At 39.8% G+C, this 15,068-nt stretch overlaps 1 protein-coding gene across 3 annotated transcripts in view; it reads left to right on the top strand.

Annotated features, from left to right (window-relative positions):
- The first annotated feature begins 8,908 nt into the window (after window positions 1-8,908).
- Window positions 8,909-15,068, top strand: part of TAB2 (TGF-beta activated kinase 1 (MAP3K7) binding protein 2) — a 75,766-nt gene continuing 69,606 nt past the window's right edge. Inside the window, exon 1 of one of the 3 annotated variants that reach the window (XM_036024872.1) lies at window positions 8,909-9,031. The gene's annotated coding sequence lies outside the window, so the exon portion shown is untranslated. Of the gene's footprint in view, window positions 9,032-9,456; window positions 10,102-15,068 lie in introns of those variants that run through there. The other 2 variants (XM_028510432.2, XM_036024870.1) reach the window with 2 other exon arrangements.

A 15,068-nucleotide genomic window follows, 5' to 3' on the forward strand; every position in this document is an offset into this window, starting at 1 on the left:
ATACAATGTGTATTCTTTCATGTCTGGATTTTTTCCACCTTTCAGAGTGTCCATGAGATTCATCTATTATGTTAAGTGTATCAGTATTTCACTCCTTTAAAATATGGAACAGCTTTATTAAAATATAGTCTACATACCATAAAATTCACCTCTTCAAAGTGCAAAATTCAGTGATTTTTAGTATATTCACAGCTATGAAACCATCACCAATATATAATTTTAGATCATGTTAATTATCCCAAAAAAGAAACCCTGTACCAATTAAAAGTCACTCCATATTCCTCCAGCCTCTGGCAAATACTAATTTATTTTCTGTCTCTATGGATTTTTCTACCCAGGACAGTTCATATACATGGAATCATACAGTATATGGTCTTTCATGACTGGCTTAAGTATAACGGATTCAAGATTCATCCATGTTGTAACATGTATTAGTAGTTCATTCCTTTTTATTGCTGAATAATATTCTATTGTATGGATATACCATCTTTGCTTATCATTTATCAGTTGAGGAACATTTGGGTTGTTTCAACGTTTTGGCTATTATGAACAATGCTGCTGTAAATATTGCATATGGATATACATTTGTCCCAGTACCATTTGTTGAAACAACTATTCTCTCTCCTTCTTGAATTATCTTGGCAGTCTCACTGAAAATTAATTGGCCATAAATAAATGGATTCGTTCATTCTTTTTTATTAAGTAATATTGCATTGTATAAATATACTACAATTTATTCTTCCTTCTCTTGATAGACAGTTGGGTTGTTGCCAGTTTGGGGCTATTAAGAATAATGCTATTGTGAACATTCAGTTTTGGGCTATTATGAATAAATATGATATGACTATTCATGTACATGCTTTTTGATTATCATATGCACTTATTTCTCCTGGGTATGCACCCAGGAGTGAAATTGTTGAAAGCCAGAGTTCTCCAGGGAAACAGAACCAATAGGATAGATAGGTAGGTAGGTAGGTAAGATAGAGAGATACATAAATAGATAAATAGATGGATAGATAGATAGATAGATAAGGAATTGACTCATGTGATTATGGAAGCTGACAAATTCAAAATCTACAGAATGACTGCTGGCAAGCTAGAGACCCAGGGAGAGCCAATGTCACAGTTTGAGGTCAAAGGCTATCAGACGGGAGAACAAGGAAGAACTGATATTCCAGGTCAAGTCAGAAAACCATCTGCTGGAGAGTTTCTCCTACTTTGGGAAAGTTGCTCTTTTGTTCTAATCAAACCTTCGATGATTGATTGAGGCCCACCCACTACGAAGGACAAACTGCTTTACTCAAAGTCCACCAATTTAAATGTTAATATATAAGACACAGTTGCAGAAATGCCCCAAATAATGTTTGACTAATTGTCTGGACACCATAATCCAGCCATGTTGACACATAAAATAAACCAACAAAGTTGAGTCATAGAGTAGGCATATATTTAGCTTATTTAGATACTGCCAAAGGGATTTCCAATTTGGTTGAACCAATTTATGTCCCCATCTGCAGTGCATGAGAATTCAGGTTGCTCTATATCCTTCTTTGCCAACACTTGGCACTGTCAGACTTTTTAATTTTAGTCATTTTGGTGGTTGGTAGTGATAAGTCATTGTGTTTGTAATTTGTATTTCCACAATATGAAATTATGTTGAACACTTTTCTGTAAACTTATTGGCTATTTGGAAATCAACTTTGTAGAGTTTCCCCCATTCTAAAAGTTGAGTCATTTGTTTTTTCTTACTGATTTATAAAAGATTTTACATATTCTGAATGAGTTTGTTGTCAGACGTATGTATTGAAATATATTCTTTCTACCCCACCCACTCTCATGATAGCGTCTTTTAATTAATAGAAGCTTTGTTTTTTTAACTTCTCATTTAGGTCTGTGGTCCATCTTGAATTAATTTTTTTGTAAATGTTATGAGATGGGAGTCAAGAATCTTTTCTTCTGTATAAATAGCCAATTGCTCCAGCACCATATATTGAAAATATTATCCTTTCCACACCGAATTGCAGCAATGTCTTTGTCATAAATCAAGTTCTATTTCTGGAGTCTCTATTATGTTCCTTTGGTGGATTTGTATATCCTTGTGCCAATACCACACTGTCTTAATTACTGAGCCTTTTAATAAGTCTTTAAATTTGGTAGAGTAAGTCTTTTAATTTTATTCTTCTGCAAAATTGTCTGAGTTATTTTATATCCTTATATTTCCACATAAACTTAAGAATCAACTTTCAATTTGTACACACATAAACGCACATGCATACACAAACATTTTGGGACTTTCTTTCTTGTTTATTTCTGTCTCAGCTAATGGCCCTTCCCCTAAAAAGTTAAACCTCCTTTCATGTCTTCATTATTATTCCCATATGCTTCTTGTGGGTGCTCCAGAGCTATCACCTCATTCTTGCATCTTCAGTCTTCACACTACTTTAAATTTGCACCTCCGCCTCAAAACATGGCCAAATGTCTCATTGCCTGCCAAATCAAAACTAATAAAAGCAAATATTTTTTAACTTTATGGTACTCTGACATTACCCTGTCTATGCCATTTAATATTTTAAATATATGCATATACAGCTTAATTATAAAATTTGTAAAACATTACAGATACGTTGGGAAATAGAGGGAAAAATATCCCATGGTCCAACAACTTTAAGGAATTAGATAGTTTATTTTATATATTTTTCTAGTATCTTTATGTGCACATGTATATATATAATTCTTGGTGTTGTAATCCATGTGTTTGATGTTTTATTTAAGTTTTTTTCTATCCCTTTCCTTCATTTAATAAAATTTTTTCCATACTGCTTTATAAACTTAATCATTATTTTAAATGACTGCATCACATACAATTCGGTATATAAACTCAAATTTTTAAAACAATAATATATTCAAAAATTTCTATTGCTTCTGATTTTTAGTCTTATAAATATTGCTATAAACATCCTGATTCTTACCACTTTCTCTTTCATGACTACCAGGCTTTTTGAAAGAATGGTCCATATCTCATGCTTCTACATATCATAACTCCTGAAATCTCCCTGTTCCTATCTCGCTATGAAACAACTCTCTTAAAGGTCACAATGACCTTCCAGTTGGCAGCCCAATGTCTCTAAGTAGACATGATTCTGAATCTCTGACTAGCACTGTTGGTCTTGAAACTCCATGCATTCTCCCTGATTTCTGGCAATATATGGCCTAGGTTCACTTACATCTCTGACCATGTTTTCCCTGCTGAACTCATCCTCCAGAGTTGTGTTGTAGGCACCCCACCACTACTTGGGCTTTATTTACTTTCCTCTCTGCAGATGATGTCCAATGTATAGCCCCATCTTTGCTATTTCATTCTAAACTCCAGTCCCATGTTTTTGCACATCGATCATTTTGCACCTAGATATCTCTTTGGCACCTCAAATTAGGACTATTCCAACAATCACATTTTCTTCCATAACGTCTCCTCTTCCTATGTACTGTACTCATTTAGGCTTAATCCCCAGAGTCATCTTAAACTCTCATCTCTCTGTCTTTGACTCCTCAACATTTGTTCCATCGGATAGACCAAGGACTACTTCGTGAATGGGCATGTGGTTGAACCATGGCCTAAGAAATGAGAGGGAAGTCAGCCAGGGGGTGAGAGAAGTGGTTCTCAGAAACATTTCCCCTTCTTAAGAGGATCTCTCTTCTTCTCTGGACGTTATGACTTCAGGATATGACACCAGGAACTGTCATTACCGTCTTGGTATTAGCCAGAAAATGATGCCAACACCCAAGACATCAGAGCAGACATGGAAAGAACCTGGTCCTTGATGACAGTATCAGGCTTCTGTTCTGAATCTTTTAAACCCGAAGTCTACCTCGTAATTTCCAAATCTGTGAGATATAAATTTCCTTATTGCTTAAGCCATTTTAAATTGGGATTTGTTACATGCAGTTGAACACATCCTTAATGATAGACCACTTTGTGTCAACTCCTCGTTATCTCTCAGTTGGGTTTTTGCAGCGCTATGTGGTCTTTATGCCTTCAAACCCAATCCATGTCATGCATAAGCTGCTAGATTATCTTTCTCAAAGAAATATTTTATCATGTCTCTTATCTTGTTCAAAGACCATTAGTAACTTCCTATTGCCTAGAAAGTAGTCCAGGCTCAGCAGTTTAGCATTTGTGGTTTTATACAGACCTACCCTCCTTCATATACCTTGAGTTATAGATACACAGAACTAAATTCTATCTTTTGAATTTGCCCCTCCTTTTTTCTGCCTAGTTCACGTTTTCTTTACCTGGAAAATTCTTGCTCCACTTCCTCCTGTCCATATGCAATCTTATTCTCAAAATTGTTCCTAACGTTTCCCTACTTCCACATCCTGCAAAGCAATTGCTCCTTCCTTTAAGCTTCTGTAGTATTTATTACAGTCTACCTTGTAGTGCTGTTAATTGTATAGTGTAATCTCTTCTACTACCTGTGATTTTTGATACAACTCTCTGTGAAGATGGTTAATGAGCACTTGAAATATGGCTGGTACAATGGAGAGCCTGAATGTTTCATTTTGTTTAGCTAATTTAAATGTAAATACTGGGTTAGCCAAAAAATCCACATGTTTTTTTTTCATACAGAAAGACAAGCTTTTTCATTTTCACCAATAACTTTATTGATTTGGATATTTTGAGTGTGTCGGCTATCTCCCATGTGGTATAATGTTGACTGTTCTCAATTAATGTCTTGATTTGATCACTATCAACTCCAACTGGTCTACCCGACCATGGAGCATCGTCCAGCGAGAAATCTCCAGCACAAAGCTTCACAAACCACTTCTGACACATTCGATCAGTCACAGCCCCTTCTCCACACACTGCACAAATCTTTTTTTTGCTTTTCACTTGCATTTTTACCTTTCTTGAAATAATAAAAGATAATATGCCAAATATGTGGCCTATTTTCCTAAATGTTAAAATGGCTACACAAAAACTCACCAATGTTGAATTTTTTCAATGCACGCTGATATGACAGCTGCCACAGTAGAATCTAACAAAATTGTTTTGAATGAGGTTAAAGACTAAGCACTACTAGAGCCATTTTATAGAAACAAAAACAAACAAACTTTCGGCCAGTCCAATAACTACAGGAAGCTAGTGGCCACTGTCTTAGCACAGTAACAGACTAAAAGGCTCCTGAACATAGTACAAGGATTATATCTTACTTCTGTAATCACTGAAGAGTACCTGAAAGGCACAGGCTGCTTTTATTTCCTATTGTCTTCTCCACATAACCTTGTTGATAAGACACTAAATATTTATTGGATCATTAAATATGGAAATCGCATTTGCCAAATATAGAAGGGTTCCTATTTTTGTTCCAAATTCAAGCAAATAGGGAAGAATGACCAAAATTCACACTTGTTACTGAGAAACAGATGGCCAGTTCCACTGTAAAAGGATCTGTCTCTCTCTACCTATCTCATAACATTCTTCCTTAGTCATGTAGAGAAACTTCTTTGCAGTTCAAAGCTTTTTTTAAAACTTCAATTGTGTGATTTTGACCTTAGTGAAAAATTGCAAGAATAGTACAGTAATTTCCATATTCACCCAGTTTTTTAAATACTTAGACATTTCTTAGAATTTAAAAATACCACGTGGTTGTCATGGACTGGAAGGAGGGAATTAGTGTGTAGTGGGTATAGAGTTTCTGTGTCACAAGCTGAAAAAGTTCTAGAAATCTCTGGCACAATAATTTGAATATACTTAACACTACTGAATTCTACATTGAAAATGCTTAACATGGTAAATTTAATGTTATGTTTTTTCACCACAATAAAAAAAACACATACCATCATCTTCAAGCATGAGAACAGTTAATCCATCTTTAAAAAGCAAGCTATAATTTTATCACAGATTCCAAAAGAAGCAAGTATCTTCTCTTTTGTCCTGCAAATTATTTTTCTAGGAGTCCATCTGTTTTTGTTTTTTGGAAACCTCATTTTTTGGAAGTTCTTCCTTATGGCTTTTTAATTCCTTATTTTATAAGATAACCCTTTTTCATCATATTCCAACCTCAATGGAAATAAAATTAATTCTTCAATGAAAACAGTAATAGCAGATTCATCAACTTTTAGATTTTTGTTAATAATTTCTGTATGTGTGTATGTGTAATGTAAGGGGTTTGGGTTTTTTTTTTTTTTTTAGATCGTATTTATTTTTAGAGAAAAGGTAAGGGGGAGAGAAGGGGAGAGAAACATCAATGTGAAAAAGAAACATCAATCTCCTGCCTCTGGTACATGCCCTGACCCGCTGAATCGGCAACCCAAGAAGTGCCCTGACGGGGAATCCAACTGGTGACCTTTTGTTTCACGCAGTATGACACCCACCAAACTGAGGCACACAGGCCAGGGTGAGGGATTTTTTGTGGGTAATTTTTCTGAACCACTTATGAAAAAATTGCATGCCTTTTTAAATAAATAAGATATTCTCATACATAACATATTCTGGAAATTTAACACTGATACAGTACTTTTATCTCTAGTCCATATCCCAACTGCATCAATTAGCCCAATAATGTCCTTTATCGCATTTTTCTCCTCCAGTAAAAGATCCAGTTCAGGGTCACATATTGCATTTAGTTTCCTTTACTCTGCAGCTTTGTTTTGTCTTCTTGTGACATTCACAGTGTTTTAAGGGCACAGGCCCATTGTTTTATAGAGTTTTCCTATATTTGGGTTTGTCTGATGCTTCCTCATGATGAGACCCAGGATGTATCGTTACACATACTCTCTCTGCTACCCACTGGTTCTTAGACTTGGCCTATTCACACCTATCATATTCCTAAGTTTATAAAGCACTGTATCTCTATGAAAATATATACACATACATTTCATTTAATATTTATTTTTGTATAAAATACAAAATTCTACCATTTCAAAAGCAGTTGTTGGCTCTGTGCTTATCATGGTTTCAAAGGCAAGTGAAATTTACTTAAGGGATTCACTCTCTTTTCATCAATTATTTTAATATTGAGTGTGGAAATAATTCCTCAAAGACTACTGTAAAGTATTCAAGTTTAGTGATCTTACTGCTGCCAGTGAATAAATTAGAACCATAGTCTTTCCATTTTTAAAATCCTAATTTACTTTTATACCTCTTAATGAAATCGACAATGTAGAAAAAAGACAAATTCTGATTTATAGGTAATAAATACTTTTGACTTTCGAAGTTTAAGGTTTTGAATCGGTACTGCATCCCAAGATTTCAGGTATTTTTAAATGAGGGGCAAATACCTGGCAAGTCCCTTTAGAGAAGCTTGTGCTTAAAGCCTGCTTTAAAGGGGAGGAAAAGGGCTCTCACTGTAGCTATAGCGCTCACACTGGAAACAGAAGACTAAAAATGGTCCCTCGAGGATTTTTCTGGGGAGTAAGAAAGAATTGTTTCAAGGAAGAAACTGGCAGAGATATGGACATTTTGGACAGGGGCAGAAAACAATGCCGTAGTGTTTTGGACACCATGAAAGCGCTAGAATGTTTAAATAAACATTTTACATTGTGAGAAATGTCTGAGTGGGGTTTTTTTTCTAGAGGAAATTAAATATTTCTTTAAGAGGATAGAAAGAAGTCTCCCCTTCTCCCCCCAAGTTAAAGTGTCTTTGGCTCTGTTTCTAGGACTTCTAGGAATGTGCAATTAAAATAAAATCGAAACGACAAAACGCTTGCAGCATTTAAAGTTGTTTTGTTTTGTTGTTTTGTTTCCCAAGCGCTCAGGAAAACTCAAACACTGGGACCCTTTTTTCAAGTCTAGAAGACGGGAGTTCAGGGCGTGTAGAACGTCTCCTGCAACAGTCCAGGACGACTCCGGACTCCTGCACCAGTCACCTCCCTTAGCCCGCGGCTTCCGAACCGCGGGGCTCCAAGGGGGTGTGTCCCGCCCCGCCGTGGCCGGACACCCGCCTCGCCGTGGGCCCACCTGCCGCGGTCCGCGGCCGGAGCCCGGAGGAGGCACCGGGCGGCTGCAGAGCCGCGGCGTCGGGGCGGCCTCCCCGCCCCAGCGGCCCAGAGCGCGAGACCCCGACCCCGCACCGCGAGGCTGGCCGCTCGCCCGGGCCCCAGCAGACGCGAGCTGGAGGTCCTCTCTCCTTCCCGTCCAAATTGCTACGAGCCTCCGCGAGGGGAAAGCCTTGCATTTTCTCCCCTTTACACCCCCCTCCATAGTCTGTGCAGCTGGGACCAAAAGGAAAAAAAAAAAAGAAAAAGAAAAAGAAAAAACCCGAGAGAGAGGATGCCGGCCCTCCCCGGGCCGTTAGCGGCGGCAGCGCCTTCCCTCGCACGGCCCGGCGGCGGCTCGCTCCAGCCCGCGCCGCGGGGCAGCGTCCTCCCTCCAGCCTCCGCAGGACGGGCGTGGAGCGTGCGAGAGCCGGGGGAGGGGTGCGGGGCGGAGAAAGAGCATCCCCGCGCCGCGGCGGCCCGCCGCGCCCCCGCCGCCCGGCTGGGGGAGGGCTCGTCACAACCGCCGCCTCAGCAGCGGCCGCAGATCTCGCGGTGTTTGCCGGCGGCCGCGCCGCCATATTGTGTGACAGTATTTTGATTTGCACTGGGCTGGCACGGCCGCGGCGAGAGCGAGCGAGAGCCGGGGGGGGTGGGGGGAGGGCAGCGAGCGCGAGGGGGGTGGGGGCAGCGGGAGGTAGGGAGGCCGAACGAGCCCGAGCGGAGGAGCGGGGAGCGGCGACGCCACCCAGCCACCGTTCCGGATCTGCAGCAGCCGCCGGCGGGGCGACCCAGCCCGACCCCCTCCCCTCCCCCTCAGCCACGAGCGGCGGCGGCGGCGGCCGGAGGGAGTTGGCGGCGGCGGCCGAGCGGAGGGGCTGAGCGGGGAGGGAGGGAGGGCTGAGGTGTCCCCCCTGCCGGGAGGAATCGCAGGCGGCGGCGGCGCTGGCGGCGGCGGCGGCGGTGGAGGCGGCAGCGGCGACGGTGGAGACGGCTGCCCTAGTGGGAGAGGCGGCGGCGGCGGCCGAGGAGGAGGAGGGGGAAGCGGCGGCGAAGGGTAAGCGGACAGCGCTGCCGGGCCTCGGCGGGATCCCCGGTCTCGGCTCTCCCCTCGGCTCCCCGCACCCCCCTTCGTCTGCGAGGGGCTCTGCGGGTTCGCAAGGCCCCCGCGGGGCGTCCGCTTCTTCCTCTCACTCTTCCTCCCTCCGCCTCCTTCCTTCCCCCAGTGGTGAGGCAGAGAGGGAGCCCCCCCACAAGTCCTCCAGCCCGGGTGGGGGTGGGGAGCATCGGGCCGGGCCTGAGCTCCGGGGAGTCGGTGTGGAGGGGGAGGGGGAGGTTCATTTGCAGTCGGTCGCCGGGGAGAGCCCCGGGTGGGGGAGGGTGCCCGGGGTCGGGGGGCCCTGGCCGCGCCGGTGTCCCCGGCCCGCCCCTCGGGCAAGCGTGAGATGCGAGTGAGGGACGGGAAACTCCTTTTGGGGAGCCGGGGTCCACATAACGATGACCTGCAGGCGAGGTGTTGGGGCAGGAGACAGAGAGTTTTGGGGGGGTCTGGAGGAGAGCGTCCTTCCCTTTCCAGTGCTGGTTTTGTGCAGCCTTCTGGGAGTGGGGAGCCAGCCCCGCGGCGATGCTGCGGCCCCCTAAGTTTCGCAGGATGACGCTAGTTTTCTGTTCGCTGAGCCCCAGACCCCTGCGATCGTGGTTGTGGCCCGGAGGCTGCCAGGGCCTGGGTGCTGCTCCGCAGGTGACAGGTGTACCTTTCGGTTGCTGATGCTGCGGCGTCGCCCGGGCAGAGTTGTGCACCCAAGTGTCAGAGGCCGTGGGAGTTTGTGTTTGTGTGTTTGGCCCCGTTTCCTTCCATATATAGTATATTTGAGATGTTAGGTTTCCATTCTTCAAGTCAGCTTAGTTGTCGGGGAGGAATTCTTCAAATGTTTCTGATAAGAGGGGTTTCCAGGAGCGCGGAGGCAGCGTGCAGGGTCCCGGGGGTTGCGCGGGTCCGTGGAAGTCCGGTGCCCGGGCCCGGGCTGTCCGCGGCGCCTTGATTCATTGGAACCTTCCTGAACGCTAAGGTGGTGTTCGAGGCAGCAGGGAGGCAGGATGATTTTGCATCCATTTTGTCTGGTTTAGGTAAGTCTGTGAAGTGTCGCATTTTAGGGTCAGGTTGATTCGCATTTTATAAAAGGAATTAGTTTGCGCTTTAGCTTACTCAAAAGACTATGTTGCTCATTATGCAGTTTCGGATTTGGCCCGGAATTTTGGTGGGCATGGGATGGATTTTGCTTTCAGTTTTTACGCTACTGCTGCTTACCACACTCTTCATACAGTAGTATAGTATTGATACTTTAAAAATATATATCTTTAAACTTTTTGTAACGGTGAAGTCGTGACTGATTTTTAATGCTGACAGCTTGGAATTTTAGATTTTGAAACCAATTGCATTCTCTTCTAAAGATACACTTCTCATCTTATTGTATGCCTTGGCTGAGCACATAAATTAGAAACAATGGGAGAAATTGTCAGATAAATGAGCTACAAATGAAGTTACGGCCAAGTTAGTTTTTAAAGAATCCTATAGCTTTTAAAAAGTGTGTATGGGACTAATATTGAACGATGGTACTATCAGTGTGTTAACAGGAAATAGAACAAAAATTCCAGTGATTCAGAACTTCTGTTGGGGTTTTTCCCCCCTTAAGATCTACTCAGTTTTTAATAGAGGGTGCTTAAGATTTAAATCTTTAAAGGATCAACTGAAAGTTGAATGTGTTAATTAGATGAGTAAGTCATCCACTGAATATATTCCATTATTTCATTTTTCTCTTGGGTGCATGGAATAGCTTTTCCTGAGTTTAAAAGTATTCTCAAAGGACACTAGTGAAATGTAGCCTTTCAGCCCTCTTTAGTGAACTGTCACGTTATAGAAGCCGTGCTTTTGTAAAGAAGTGGGAAATGATCAGAATCTCCTATATTACAGATTCTCTGAAAAATAAATTTTAACTTGGATCAATCCCATTTGATTGAAATAGTACCTATATTAGGTCCTCTCTTCAGTGGAAGGAAGTATCAGCCTTCAGCTAAGGATATTATTTAAAACTTGCATACCAATTATTAAACTTCATGAAATGAGGTCTTTAAACTCTCAGAGTTAGGTAGGTACTACCCAGAACCCCAATTATGTCATTATTAAATATTGCTTCTTTAGTATTAGTAACACATTACACTTGTGAAATGTCTTAATATGATTGGTCTTGTGTGTCCTGATAGAAATAAAAGTTTATTCTACTTCTCTAGTTTTCCCTGCAATGAAAATCCTTAAAATACTGTTTAGGATTAAATGTATGTACTCATCTCTGAATATACTGCATTTTGAAAAATAGGTGTAATGTAGACTATTTACATGAAACTCATATAAATTTCATGCCCCCAAAAACCTGTGAGGAATGTCTGAATTTTTTAAAACAGCATTTTCTTTTAGTTATATAACCTGATCAATACTAAAAGTTTATTTTTTAAAGATCATCAACATACTTTAAAGGGGAATGTTTGCCTTGTTATAGATGTTTTGGAAAAAAGCCCTTGGTAATCTGTATAATATGTACAGTTCCTAGATAAAACTGTAATTCAGAAAGGCTTCTATTCCATTATATCTCGACTAAGCTCCCATGACCCAGAAGAGAACAGTAGTAGCACTTTTCCCTTGTTTCACTTTACCTCATCTTTATTTGACCCATCAAAAGTGGGGACGCTCTAAAATAGAAGGATAATGAGGTAATAACAGAGACAAATGTGCAAATTGGGGCAAAACAGTAATAAGAAGTCAGGGCATAAGATACTGGTAGAGCATTAGATGAATAGTTTCAGGCAGCTAGGAATTTGGAGATGCAGGTTGTGGTGGCTGCCAAGCATAGGAAAGTGATTGTCCTGAACCTAAGGAGGTTTCTTCTGAATCTTTTGATGGACTCTGACAGTCTGTATGTGTCATTTTATTTTAAACTCTTTGCATTAGGATGGTAAGGATTAGGAGACAGTAAAATTGTATGAAATTTGAATATATGTATGTTCATATTTATTTACCACTGGCTCATATTTCCAGAATATTTACTGTATTTTAACATTTCATCCTATGATTCTGAGCCTTAAAAAATTAAGAACACTTGCTTAAGCAACTTTGTTTTTTAGCAAGAACACTTGGTAAAAAAAAAAAAAAAAAAAACAAACAAAACCATGAGTTAAGTACTCATAGGAGTAGCTAATACTGTATTTTTTTTTTTTACATTTTCTTTAGTTAACCACTAAACTTGACTGCCTTTATAGTCAGATTAAGAATGGCTGTCTTTTTCTTTGTTTTCTAAGGATTCCAGCCCTCAAAATATCATGTTTAGTTCTAAGCAGTATTTATTGCTTCTGGCCAGCTATATGAAAGTTAGGCATTTCACTTACACTTTTCATTTGGATTTTTATTAGACTCATTTCAGAATATGCTTCGTTTCTTAATCCTCAGAAAAAGACTGCTAATAAGTTGCTGTTTCAGAAGGAGATCCCAGTCAGAATTGCTACGAAGTAAAATTGTGGGAATATATATCAACAAAAGATCTCTATGAAAATTGATCAAAGTTTTGGTACTTAAAAGTAAATTCGTTTGAAATATATTTCTGTAGATACCTTTATCTCCTAACGATACTTGATAAATGAGGCTTTGCTGAATGTGTCTTTCTGATTTGCCTATCATTCTTAATGTAAAACTTTAATAAATTCTATTATGTTTCTAATTATCTGTTTCAGTAAAACATTTGGTATTGAGTGAGCTGTAAATTTCTTTTGATCTTTAACATCTTAATATTTAACCTTTTTAGTGGTTCTGCATAGTAAAGGAAAGAGAAAGAAGCTATATTTACCAACTGCCTTTTGGGTACACAACTTTTATTTATTTCACAAATATTTATTGAGCACTTACTATGTCTGTGCCAGGGACTTTAGAGATGCTGCAGATGCAGCAGTAAATAACATAGACAAAATTTCTGTCCACATTATAGTTTACATTTTAGTAGTGGAGGACATAAATAAATAAAATATAGTGTGTCTTAGAGAAAAAAGTGCTGTGGAGAAAAATAAAACAGAAAAGGTGTTTTGGGAATGAACATAGCCTGTTTGTTCCTTTAGTAACTGTAATGGATATTATCCTAGCTTTCAGAAACAAAAATATCCTATACATACTTTTTTTCTTCTGTTAAGAATACACTTTGTAGCTTGGGAACACCATTATGTTTGTACTTGAGTTGATAGAGTTTCAGTTAATAGCAGTTTTCTGTTGTTAGTACTTGAAAAAGCTGCTTTGTGGCTCAGTAGAAAATTTGGAGTTTACTGTCCTGGTGGCCATTTACTGGTTTTGTGATTTGGGGCCAGTAACAATGTCTTAGCTTCCCGATGATTGTTTTCTGTAAGATGAGTTATAATATCTGTAAGGCTATTGTGATGATAAATTACATATTTTGTGTATCTGATATGGAAGGGGCTCAGTAAATTGCAACTTTTTTGTTTACTGCGTATCTGGAGTTCTGTTAAACATAGTTGAAGTTGGTGATTCTTCCAAGAAGTTTAGCACTGTGTGGGACATAGTTTCATGTACATTTGATTTGAACAACTAATGCAGTCTTGTCTGATAGCATAAGGTTAATTAAAATGCAACTCTAACTTAACAGTCACTGGTACTTTCTGGGGAATTTGTACATGTTATCTAGCCAACGCGGTATCAGTAAGCCTGCTGTCTTCCTTTTTCTGGAACATTGTGATACATCTTGTCTTATAGGTTGATGAGCTGGGTCTTGGCATTTTAACAAGTAGACACAAATACTTTGTAAGATTCCAATTCATGAAAATACTTGTAAAATGTTTAGTGCCTGGCACATTGTAAATAGTCAATAAATGTTTCTTATTGTCATTATCTATTATTCCTTTATTGTGTGAAGAGAGGTTAATTCAGAGAATTTACAGTTAAGGAAAACTTTTACAAAGATAAAATAATGCAAATGTGAATGAGTTTTTTTAGGAAAGAGTAGAATAGCCAATATAATTGCAATTGGTTTTCATTTTTTTCCATTGGAAGATCACTAAATTGAGTTTCTCAAGGACAGATTATGTATTATTTTGCCTTCAGTCTTGACTTCACCATATCTTCAGTGCCTGGCCTGTAGTTACAAGCTGCAGAAATACTGTGTTAAATGTTGAATGGTTCCTATTGATAGTTTTGCTGTGTATCACAACTCTTTGGTAGTAAGCATCTTCTGAGTCTGAGAAGTGGCTACGCTGCATGTCTTTGAATCTTTAATTTTAAGCATAGACTAAGGTGTCATGCAAAGTCTTCTGAGTACCATTCTTTTAATCTAGCCAAAAATTTGAAAATTATCCCAGAAATTGAAAGAAAGAAAAGAAGCCAATTATTTGCAGCTAGATTAGTATTTGTTAACCCATTCCCTGTGAGTTGTTGAAATTAAAGTGAATAGCAGTTTTAGGAAACAGTAGAAGAAATAGTTCATGCATAATTATAGGCTCTTAGTTTCTAAAAGACAACTTAATCTTATCTCTTCAAGGCAGTTTCAGTGAAACTGTAGGCTTATACTGGCTTTGTGAATTTAATGGCTCAGTCACTTTCTTAAATTCCTATGATGTAGGAAATATTGGTATTTTCACAGAAAAGGGAAACACCCCAACCCACCCTACTTTAACCATTTTTAGATGTTTAAATCTTAGCACCAGTCAGCTTTTTCCAGTTCTGTGGCAAGTTATCCTCTACCTAATAATAATAATTTTAGCTTTTGTAAAATGTAATGCTTCTCTTAAGTTCTAAGATCTTTAGTCATTTACACAAAATATTTCTTGGCTGTAAAAAAAAATCCCCCAAAACATGTATAGGACAAACTGTTTTATATTCAAATCAGATATGACACAGTACTACTATTTTAGAAGTGATAGAAATACAGACAATTTAATATTGCAATACTCTTGTGGCCTGTTTGCTTGTTTTGAACTGCAACAACTTCCCACTGGGAAAAGATGCTACTGCTGAACATTAGTTTGAGTGGCTTCAGTAAGTAAGTCTG

This window comes from Phyllostomus discolor, chromosome 4 (genome assembly GCF_004126475.2).
Source record: "Phyllostomus discolor isolate MPI-MPIP mPhyDis1 chromosome 4, mPhyDis1.pri.v3, whole genome shotgun sequence".
Taxonomy (NCBI): Eukaryota; Metazoa; Chordata; class Mammalia; order Chiroptera; family Phyllostomidae; genus Phyllostomus; species Phyllostomus discolor.